Source organism: Neovison vison, chromosome 12 (genome assembly GCF_020171115.1).
Source record: "Neovison vison isolate M4711 chromosome 12, ASM_NN_V1, whole genome shotgun sequence".
NCBI classification, from domain to species: domain Eukaryota; kingdom Metazoa; phylum Chordata; class Mammalia; order Carnivora; family Mustelidae; genus Neogale; species Neogale vison.
Genome location: NC_058102.1, coordinates 137,380,519 through 137,390,278, shown reverse-complemented (window position 1 = coordinate 137,390,278; position 9,760 = coordinate 137,380,519). Strand labels below are relative to the sequence as shown.

Below are 9,760 nucleotides of genomic sequence, written 5' to 3'. Positions count from 1 at the left end.
TTTGATGGCTGAGGGATATTCCATTGTATATATGGACCATATCTTCTTTATCCGTTCGTCTGTTGAAGGGTACCTCTGCTCCTTCCACAGTTTGGCTATTGTAGACATTGCTGCTATGAACATTGGAATGCATATGGCCCTTCTTTTCACTACATCTGTATCTTTGGCTTGAATACCTAGTAATGCAATTGCTATCTCTATAATAAATATATCTAATATATATATTAGACTATCCCCAACTTTTTTATATGAAAAAATATGTGATTAGAGATTAGATATTAATATATATTTATATAAGATTTTTATTTATTTGACAGAGAGAGATCACAAATAGGCAGAGAGGCAGGCAGAGAGAGAGAGAGAGGAGGAGGCAGGGTGCCTCCTGAGCAGGGAGCCGCATGCAGGACTCGATCCCAGGACCCTGAGATCATGACCTGAGCTGAAGGCAGAGGCCCAACACACTGAGCCACCCAGGCACCCTGTTTTTAACTTTTTGAGGAACCTCCACACTATTTTCCAAAGCGGCTGCACCAACTTACATTCCCAACAGTGCAACAGGGTTCCCCTTTCTCCACATTCTCTCCAATACTTGTTGTTTCCCATCCTGTTAATTTTGGTCATTCTAACTGGTGTAAGGTGGTATCTCAATGTGGTTTTGATTTGAATTTCTCTGATGGCTAATGACGATGAACATTTTTTCATGTGTCTGTTAGCCATTTGTATGTCTTCTTGTAGACGTGTCTGTTCATGTCTTCTGCCCATTTTTTAAATTTATTTTTTATTAACATATAATGTATTATTAGTCCCAGGGGTATAGGTCTGTGAATCGCCAGGTTTACACATTTCACAGCACTCACTATAGCATATACCTTCCCCGATGTCCATAACCCAACCACTCTCTCCCTACCCCCCTCCCTCCAGCAACCCTCAGTTTGTTTTGTGATATTAAGAGTCTCCTATGGTTTGTCTCCCTCCCGATCCCATCGTGTTTCATTTATTTCTTTCCTACCCCCCAAGTCCCCCATGTTGCCTCTCAACTTTCTCATCTCAGGGAGATCATATGATCATTGTCTTTCTCTGATTGACTTATTTTGCTCAGCATAATACCCCCTAGTTCTATCCATGTCATCGAAAATGGCAAGATTTCATTTCTTTTGATGGCTGCATAGTAGTCTATTGTATATATATGTGTGTGTGTGTGTGTGTGTGTGTATACCACATCTTCTTTATCCATTCATCTGTTGATATCCATTCATTCTCTTGAAAGAACACCTAGGTTCTTTCCATCGTTCGGCTATTGTGGACATTGCTGCTATAAACATTCGGGTGCCTGTGCCCCTCCAATCACTACATTTGTATCTTTAGGGTAAATACCCTGTAGTGCAATTTCTGGGTCATAGGGTAGCTCTATTTTTCACTTTTTGAAGAATCTCCATGCTATTTTCCAGAGTGGTTGCACCAGCTTGCATTCCCACCAACAGTGTAGGAGGGTTCCCCTTTCTTCACATGCTCACCAGGATTTGTCATTTCCTGACTTGTTAATTTTAGCCATTCTGACTGGTGTGAGGTGGTATCTCATTGTGGTTTTGGTTTGTATTTCCCTGATATGGAGTGATGTGGAGCACTTTTTCATGGGTCTGTTGTTCTGCACAATTTTTTTCCTCTTGCTTTTTTTTTCAATTTATTTATTTTCAGAAAAACAGTATTCATTATTTTTTCACCACACCCAGTGCTCCATGCAAGCCGTACCCTCTATAATTTTTTGACTTGATTATTTGTTTTTTAGGTGTGGAGTTTGGGAAGTACTTTATAGATCTTGCATACCAGCCCTTTATCTGTAGTGTTAGTTGTGAATATCTTCTCCCATTCCGTTGGTTGTCTCGTCCCAAAAGTTCATTTTCACTTTTGTTTCCTTTGCTTTTGGTGACATGTTCTGAAAGAAGTTGCTGTGGCTGATGTCGAAGAGGTTACTACCTATGGGCTGCTCTAGGATTTTGATGGATTCCTGTCTCACATTGAGGTCTTTCATCCATTTAGAATTTATCTTTGTGTATGGTGTAGGAGAATGGTCGAGTTTTGTGAAAAATAGAATACTTTTAAAATCTGATGTGCTTTAAAAGGAAGTTACCTGCTATACTGGCACTCTTATTACCAACAATTGCTAGTCACAGAGCAGGCTGTGGGCCTGACGGTAGATCCTGTGCAGGATGGACCAAGGGCTCAGTTTCGCTAGCGAGGAGCCCAGGTGTTGGATGTAATCCAGGATTGCCCAGGGAGGGTGGCCGCCGTTGATGTAGAGCACATAGGTGAAGCCATCTTTGAGGACCCCTCGGATGGAGTAGTAATAGGGGAGATAGTGATGTTGCTTAAAGTCTCTGTTTTCATAGAAGTTCATTGTTGTGTTGGTGGTGTTGAGGGCATGCAGGTAGATGGCTTTGCAGTGGTCTTGGGCGGTGGTTGATATGTGATCCTTCAAACTCTCAAGTAAAAAGGGAACCTATGCCGTGCTTCCTGAACTCCTTCACTACTCCCAGACTTAGAATGTACGCAACCTGCGTGTCAACAGAGAAGTTGGAGGCTAGAATATCTCCATCCTCCTTGTGTATCTTGCTCCTACTTTTTATTTCGGCTACTATCATTCCCACGATGGCGCCCCTGTAGGTTGCGGCAAGGGAAAAGAACTTCTTGTTGGAGGTGATATCACGATACCATGAGTCTGGGTACTCGATGGGGAACCAGTTGCCACATAGATGTTTCACAGTGTCTATGTCATTGTGGCAGAGGAGGCGTAGGCTGACCTCGCTGAGGGCGCTGGACGGCACCACCTCTGTCATTCACACCTCGGATGGGAGCCGGCGGCAGCGGACGCCATCGTGGGGCTCAAAGCATCCTGAGGTCGCAGGCTACCGAGAAGTGAGGCCGTGCGGAGCCCGAAATGAGTTATGTAACCGGCAGGGCCACAGCCGGGGTGGAGGCAGCGGTCTACGGCCTATGATGGTAAATTATTATAGGACTTTAACAATTCTTGTGAAAGGATTATGAGCCCTCAATATGTAAACTAAAAAGATGAAGATGGAATTTATTGCCTACTAGTAAGAGAGAACGATGCTGGTCAAGTCTTTTCTGAAAGAGCAGTCTTCTATTCTTATATAGGGTTTTGGGAAGAGTAAAGTTTAAGGTTTGGGGGACTTTCAGAGAATTAAGTGGTTTGTCATCATCTGAAACACCATGGTGATTTGGGTGAAATGGTTGGTTGATTGGTTGGTTGGCACTCGAGGCATGTGTACTGGAGTGATTTTGTTCCATACTGGCTTTCTTTTAGAAAGGAGGAGCTGACATTTCCTGATTGGTGAGCGAGGCCAGTAGGCCTCGATCAATTACACACATTTAAAACTGCATAGGGTGGCTTCTTGTTACTATGGCTTCATATTTGGGTTCCCTCCACCCTAAGTTTGAGGTGACTTTAACTAGATTTTTTCGATTTAAAAGTTGCTTCTATCTACTGTATTCAAAATGAAAGCTATTTCATATTCTGTAATTGTAGATTTATTTTTGAAATTTAGGTCGGGAAAGATTGTTTAATAATTGCTTTCAGGAAGATCCTTCTTTTTTGGATGTTAAATTTTAAATAGAATAGTTATCTGTTTAACAGTTTTAAAGCAATAATTGCTAGCTTTGTTTTTGTTTTCAGTGCTCTTAGGGGCTCATGCTCAATTCCTAAATTAATAATCTCTTGTGGGAAATTTAGTCTTTTGTGAGTTTATGTAGCTATATGCTAATAATATTCTCTTGCATGCATTTAGTCCATGAAAAAGTAATTATAATTTTGTATTAGTAAATCTAGCTTTTATATTAGGATTAAATAGTAAGCTAAAAGTATACAAAAGTTACCAAATCATTTTCTTTAAGAAAATTAAAAAGAAATTATTTGTGAGAGAGAGAGTATGAGCAGGAGGGAGGGGCAAAGGGAGAGGGAGAAGCTCAGTGGGGAGCCTGATTTGGGGTTCAATCCCAGGACCTGGAGATCATGATCTGAGCTGAAGGCAGACCTTATCTGACTGAGCCACCCAGGCACCCCCAAGCAATTTTATTTTCAAACAAAATTAAGCACATTATTGCTATTTTTGACATCTGAGTATTGTTGAATTTTGTCCAGATTTTTTGAGGTATAATTGACAGATAACTGTGTAAGTGTAAGGTATACCTGTATTACTTTAATATACTTTTATATTGTAAAATGCTAATAGTGTTAATACTTCTATCACCTCACATAATTATCATTTTTTAGCAACTCTTTTAGCAACTTCTAAATATATAACAGTATTATTAACTGTAATCACCATTCTGTACATTAGATCCTCAGATCTTACACTTCTTGTAACAGGAAGTTTGTACCCTTTAGCCAATATCTACCCATTTCCCTCAGCTTCCTACCCCTGGCAACCACAAATCTATAAATGTGTTTTTTTTTCAAGATTCCATGAGTAAGTCAGATCATAGAGTATTTATCTTTTTGCGTGACTTCCTTCACTTAGCTTAATGCCCTCAAGGTTCATTCATGTTGTTGCAGATGGCAGGGTTTCCCTCTTTTTTTTGTGGCTAAAAATATTCCATTGTAAGTGTATACCACATTTTTAAATCAGTGGATCCACTGATGGCCACATAGGTCGTTTCCGTGTCTTGGCTGTTGTAAATAATGCTGCAGTAAATGTAGAGGGACAGATACGTCTTTGAGATACTGATTCATTTCTGTCAGAATGTTCCCAGAAATGGGATTACTGGATATTCTGATCTATTTTTTCGTTTGTTGAGGAACCTCCACACTGTTTTGCACAGTGGCTGTACCAGTTTACAGTCCTGTAACAGTGTGTAAGGATTCCCTTTTCTGTACATCTTTGCCAGTGGTATCTCTTCCCTTTTTGATGTAAGCCATTTAACAGGTGTGAGGTGATAGGTATATCTTTATGGCTTTGATATGCATTTCCCTGATGAATAGTGATATCGAGCCCATTTTTTGGTCCTGTTGGCCATTTGAATATCTTCTGAGGAAAGCTGTCTATTAAGATGCCTTGCCCAGTTTTTAATTGTTTTTTTGCTGTTGAATTGTATGAATTTTTTATATACTTTACATATGAACCTTTTTTCAGATAGTGTGGTTTACATATATTTTCATCCATTCTGTAGGTTGCTTATTCATTATGTTACTTGTTTCTGCTTTGTTTTTTAGATTTCATTTAAATTCAACTTAGTTAACATATATTGTATTATTAGTTTCAGGGGTAGACTTTAGTGATTCATCACTTGCATGTAAAGCCAGTGCTCATCATAAGTGCCCTCCCTAATGCCCACCACACAGTTAGACCATCTTCCCGCCCACCTCCCCTCCAGCAGCCCTGTTTCTTTCCTCTAGTTAAGAGTCCCTTACGGTTTGCTTCCATCTCTGTTTTTATCTTATTTTTTCTTTTCCTTCCCCTATATATTCAACGTAAATGGAACTAGAGTGTTGCTCGTTTCTTTTGCCATGCAGAAACATTGCTTGTTCCACTGTTTTTGCTTTTGTTGCTTGTACTTTTGATGTCACATCCAAAATCATTGCCAACATCAATGTTGGCAATATCAGGGAGATTTCCCCGTTTTCTTGTAGGAGTTTTATGGTTTAAGGTTATATATTTAAGTCTTTAACCCAGTTTTGGTTAATTTTTGTGAGTGGTGTAAGTCATGGGTCCGGTTTCATTCTCTGCATGTGAATATCCAGTTTTCTCAGGATAATTTATTGAAGAGATTATCTTTTCTTCCTTGAGTGTGCTCAGCTCCCTCATCAAATTTTAGTTGACTACATCCATGGGTTTCTTGTCCAGTTCTTGATTCTTTTTCTTTGGGTTTTGTGGTTTTTTTTTGTTTTGTTTTGTTTTGTTTTTTATGAACGGTCATCCTATTTTGATTTTTATACCTTTGTAACAGTTTGAAAACAGGAAGTGTGATGCTTCCAGCTTTGTTCTTTCCCAGGAATGATTTGCTTATTTGGGGTGTTTTTTGTTCTATATAAATTTAAGGATTCTTTTTCCTATTTCTCTGAAAAATGTCCCTGGAATTTTGACAAGGATTGCCTTGAATCTACAGATGGCTTTGAGTCATGTGGATATTTAATGTTGATTTTTCTAAGCTATAAATAATGAGTTATCTTCCTATTTGTGTGTCTGATGTTTCTTTGATCAAAGTGTCATAGTTTTTAGTGTACATATCTTTCACCTTGTTGGTTAAGTTTATTCCTAAGTATTTTGTTCTTTTTGATGCTTTTGTGAATGGTATTTTTAAATTTCTTTTTCAGATTTTTTGGGTTAATGTATAGAAATGTAATGGATTTTTATATGTGGATATTGTATCCTTCATCTTTGCTAGTTCCAACAGCTTTTTCGTGGTATCTTCAGGATTTTCTATATGTAAGATCATATCCTCTGCAGACAGACAATTTGATTTCTTCTTTTCTGATCTGGATGCCTTTCATTTCTTTATCTAGTCTGATGTTGAATACGAGTGGTAAGGTGGGTGCCTTTGTCTTATTCTTGAACTTAGAGGAAAAAATTTCAGTGTTTTGCCACTGAGTATGATGTTAGCTGTGGGTTTTTCCTATGTGGTCTTAATTATGTTCAGGTATGATACTTTGGTACCCACTTTATTGAGAGTGTTTATCATGAAAAGATGTTGAATTTTGTCAAATGCTTTTTCTGCACATATTGAGATGATCATGTAATTTTTTTCATTCTGTTAATGTGTATCAAACTTACTGATTTGATTTGATTGATTTCTATAGGATAATTTTGCTCAGTAAAGTATTCTTGGTTGGCAGTTCTTTTCTCTCAGCATTTTTTTTTAGGATTTTATTTATTTGCCACAGAGAGAGGGATCACAAGTAGGCAGAGCAGCAGGCTGAAGAGAGGGGGAAGCAGGCTCCCCCCGAGCAGACAGCCCGATGTGGGGCTCAATCCCAGGACCCAGAGATCATGACCTGAGCTGAAGGCGGAGGCCCAGCCCATTGAGCCGCCCAGGCGCCCCTCTCTCAGCATTTTGAATATACAATCCCATTCTTCTCCTAGCATATAAGGTTTCTTCTGAGAAACTGCTAATAGACTTATGAGGGTTCACTCGTAGGTGACAAGCTTCTTTTCTCTTGCTGCTTTTATGATTCTCTCTTTGATTTTGATTTTTGATGGTTTTATTATAATGTGTTTTGGAGAAAATCTCTAATTAGTTTTTTTGATAACTGAGCTTCATAAACTTGGATTCCAAATGTTTTCCCAGGTTTGAGAGTTCTCACCCATGACTTCTTTAAGCTTTATGTCTTTTTCTCCCTTTTCCTCCTTCTGGAACTGCAGTAATTTACACGTTGTTTCTTTTAGTGGTATCCCACAATCACATAGGCTTTTCTCATTCTTTTCTTTCTTTTTAGTTTGTTCTCCACTGATTGGATAATTTGAAAATTCTAAAATTTGAAAATTTTAAATTCACAGGATTTTTTAAATTCATTTTCCTCTCAGTGATTTCTCTTTTTTTTTTCACTCTCTTTTAAAAAAGATTTTATTTTTATTTATTTGACAGAGAAAGAAAGATCACAAGTAGGCAGAGAAGCGGGCAGAGAGAGTGGGAAGCAGGCTCCCTGCAGGGAGCCTGATGCCAGGCTGGATCCAAGGACCCTGAAATCATGACGGGAGCTGAAGGCAGACGCTTAAGCAACTGAGCTACCTAGGCACCCCTTGTCAGTGATTTCCATTGCTTTTTTCCATTTCATTCACTATATTATTCAGCTCCAGAATTTTTTAGTTATTTTTTTTAACTATTTCCAGCTCTTTTAAAAAATATATGTTTTATTTATTTACTTGAGAGAGAAATTGAAAGAGATCAGTTTGGGGGTGGGACAGAGAGAGGGAGAGAGAATGTCAAGCAGACCTGGGGCTCAATCCCACAATCCTGAGGTCATGGCCTGAGCTAAAACCAAGAGTCAGACACCTAAATGACTGAGCCACCCAGGTGCCCTTCCACCTCTTTTTTAAACTTCTCATTTTGTTCTAGTATTTTTCTCATCTTATTGAACTGGCTTTTTTTGTTTTTTAAGATTTTATTTGTTTGTTTATTTATTTATTTTAGAGAGAGGATGTGTGTGAGCCGGGTGAGTGGGAGAGGGAGAGGGACATGCACTGCACTGAGCATAAGTCTGATGCAGGGGTGGATCTCATGACCTTGCTTTCCTAACCTGAAACAAAATCAAAGGTCAGGCGCTTAACAGACTGAGCCACCCAGGCACCCCTGAATTGGCTTTTTGTGTTTCCTTGTAGCTCACTGAGTTTACTTAAAACTGCTATTTTGAATTCTTTTTTGGATAAACTACTGATCTTCATGTGTTTGAGATCAATTATTGGAAGATTATTGTGATCATTTTGTGGTATCATATTTCCTTGCCTTTTTATATTCTTTGAAGTTGTACATTGCTGTCTTTGCTTTTGAAGTAGTCTTTAATGACTACCTTTCCAGTGTATCCAAACCTGTTTTGCTTTGTTTTGTTTTGTTTTTGCTCTAGTGGTGTGCTGGAACATTACTGTAAGAAATCTAGTTTTCCAAAAAGGCTCTCTCTTCAATGGGTGATTATCTAAGTGTGTTCCAAGGGCTCCCAGATGTGGTTGAGAGGAAGGGGCTGGAGCCAGTCTGTGGGCTATTGCTGCCTCTATAGCTGGGACTGTAGTGAGTGTGTCTGTTATCTGATGCATGGGTAGGCAAGAGTTTTCCTAGGTCCCTTGGTTTATGATGCTTGGTTCCACAGCTCCTACAAAGAGGTCCACAGCTGTTTTGTTGCCACAAAGACATTGTATTGTAATTGTATATTTATCAATCTTTGAAGCAAGGGATATGTATTTGCTTATATATGGTTGGATTTCATAACTGTTCTCTGAACTAATAAATGAATTGAGATGGCTAGCAGAATTTTACAAAAAAATGGTTTTTTATTCTTTACCAGTAAAATTAAGAGAAAACATCAGTTTATTAAATCTTTTAAAAATATTTTAAAGGATTTTTTAAAATTTAATTTAATTTTTTCTCAATGATCCAATATTCATTGTTTATGGACCACACCCAGCGCTCCATGCAATATGTGCCCTCCTTAATACCCACCACCAGGCTCAACCAACCCCCCACCCCAACTCCTCCAAAACCCTCAGTTTGTTTCTCAGAGTCCACCACTCTCATGGTTTGTCTCCCCCTCCGATTTCCTCCAACTCGCTTTTCCATTCTGTCTCCCAATGTGCTCCATGATATTACTTGCTCCACAAATAAGTGAAACCATATGAAAATTGACTCTCTCGGCTTGACCTATTTCACTCAGCATGATCTCCTCCAGTCCTGTCCATGTTGAAACAAAAGTTGAGTATTCACCCTTTCTGATTGAGGCACAATATTCCATTGTATATATGGACCATATCTTCTTTATCCATTTGTCTGTTGAAGGGCATCTTGGCCTTTTCCACAGTTTGGGGATGGACCATTGCTGCTATGAACATTGGGGTACAGATGGCTCTTCTTTTCATTACATCTGTATCTTTGGGGTAAATCCCAGTGGAGCAATTACAGGGTCATAGGGAAACTCGATTTTTAATCTCTTAAGGAATTTCTGCACTGTTCTCCAAAGTGGATGTACCAAATTGCATTTCCACCAATAGTGTAAGAGGGTTCCACTTTCTCCACATCTTCTCCAACACATGCTGTTTCCTGT

General features: G+C 38.9%; 1 pseudogene; it reads right to left on the bottom strand.

Moving 5' to 3' along the window:
• Positions 1-2,161: 2,161 nt before the first annotated feature.
• Positions 2,162-2,873, bottom strand: LOC122891051 (annotated as a pseudogene).
• Between the last annotated feature and the right edge of the window lie 6,887 nt (positions 2,874-9,760).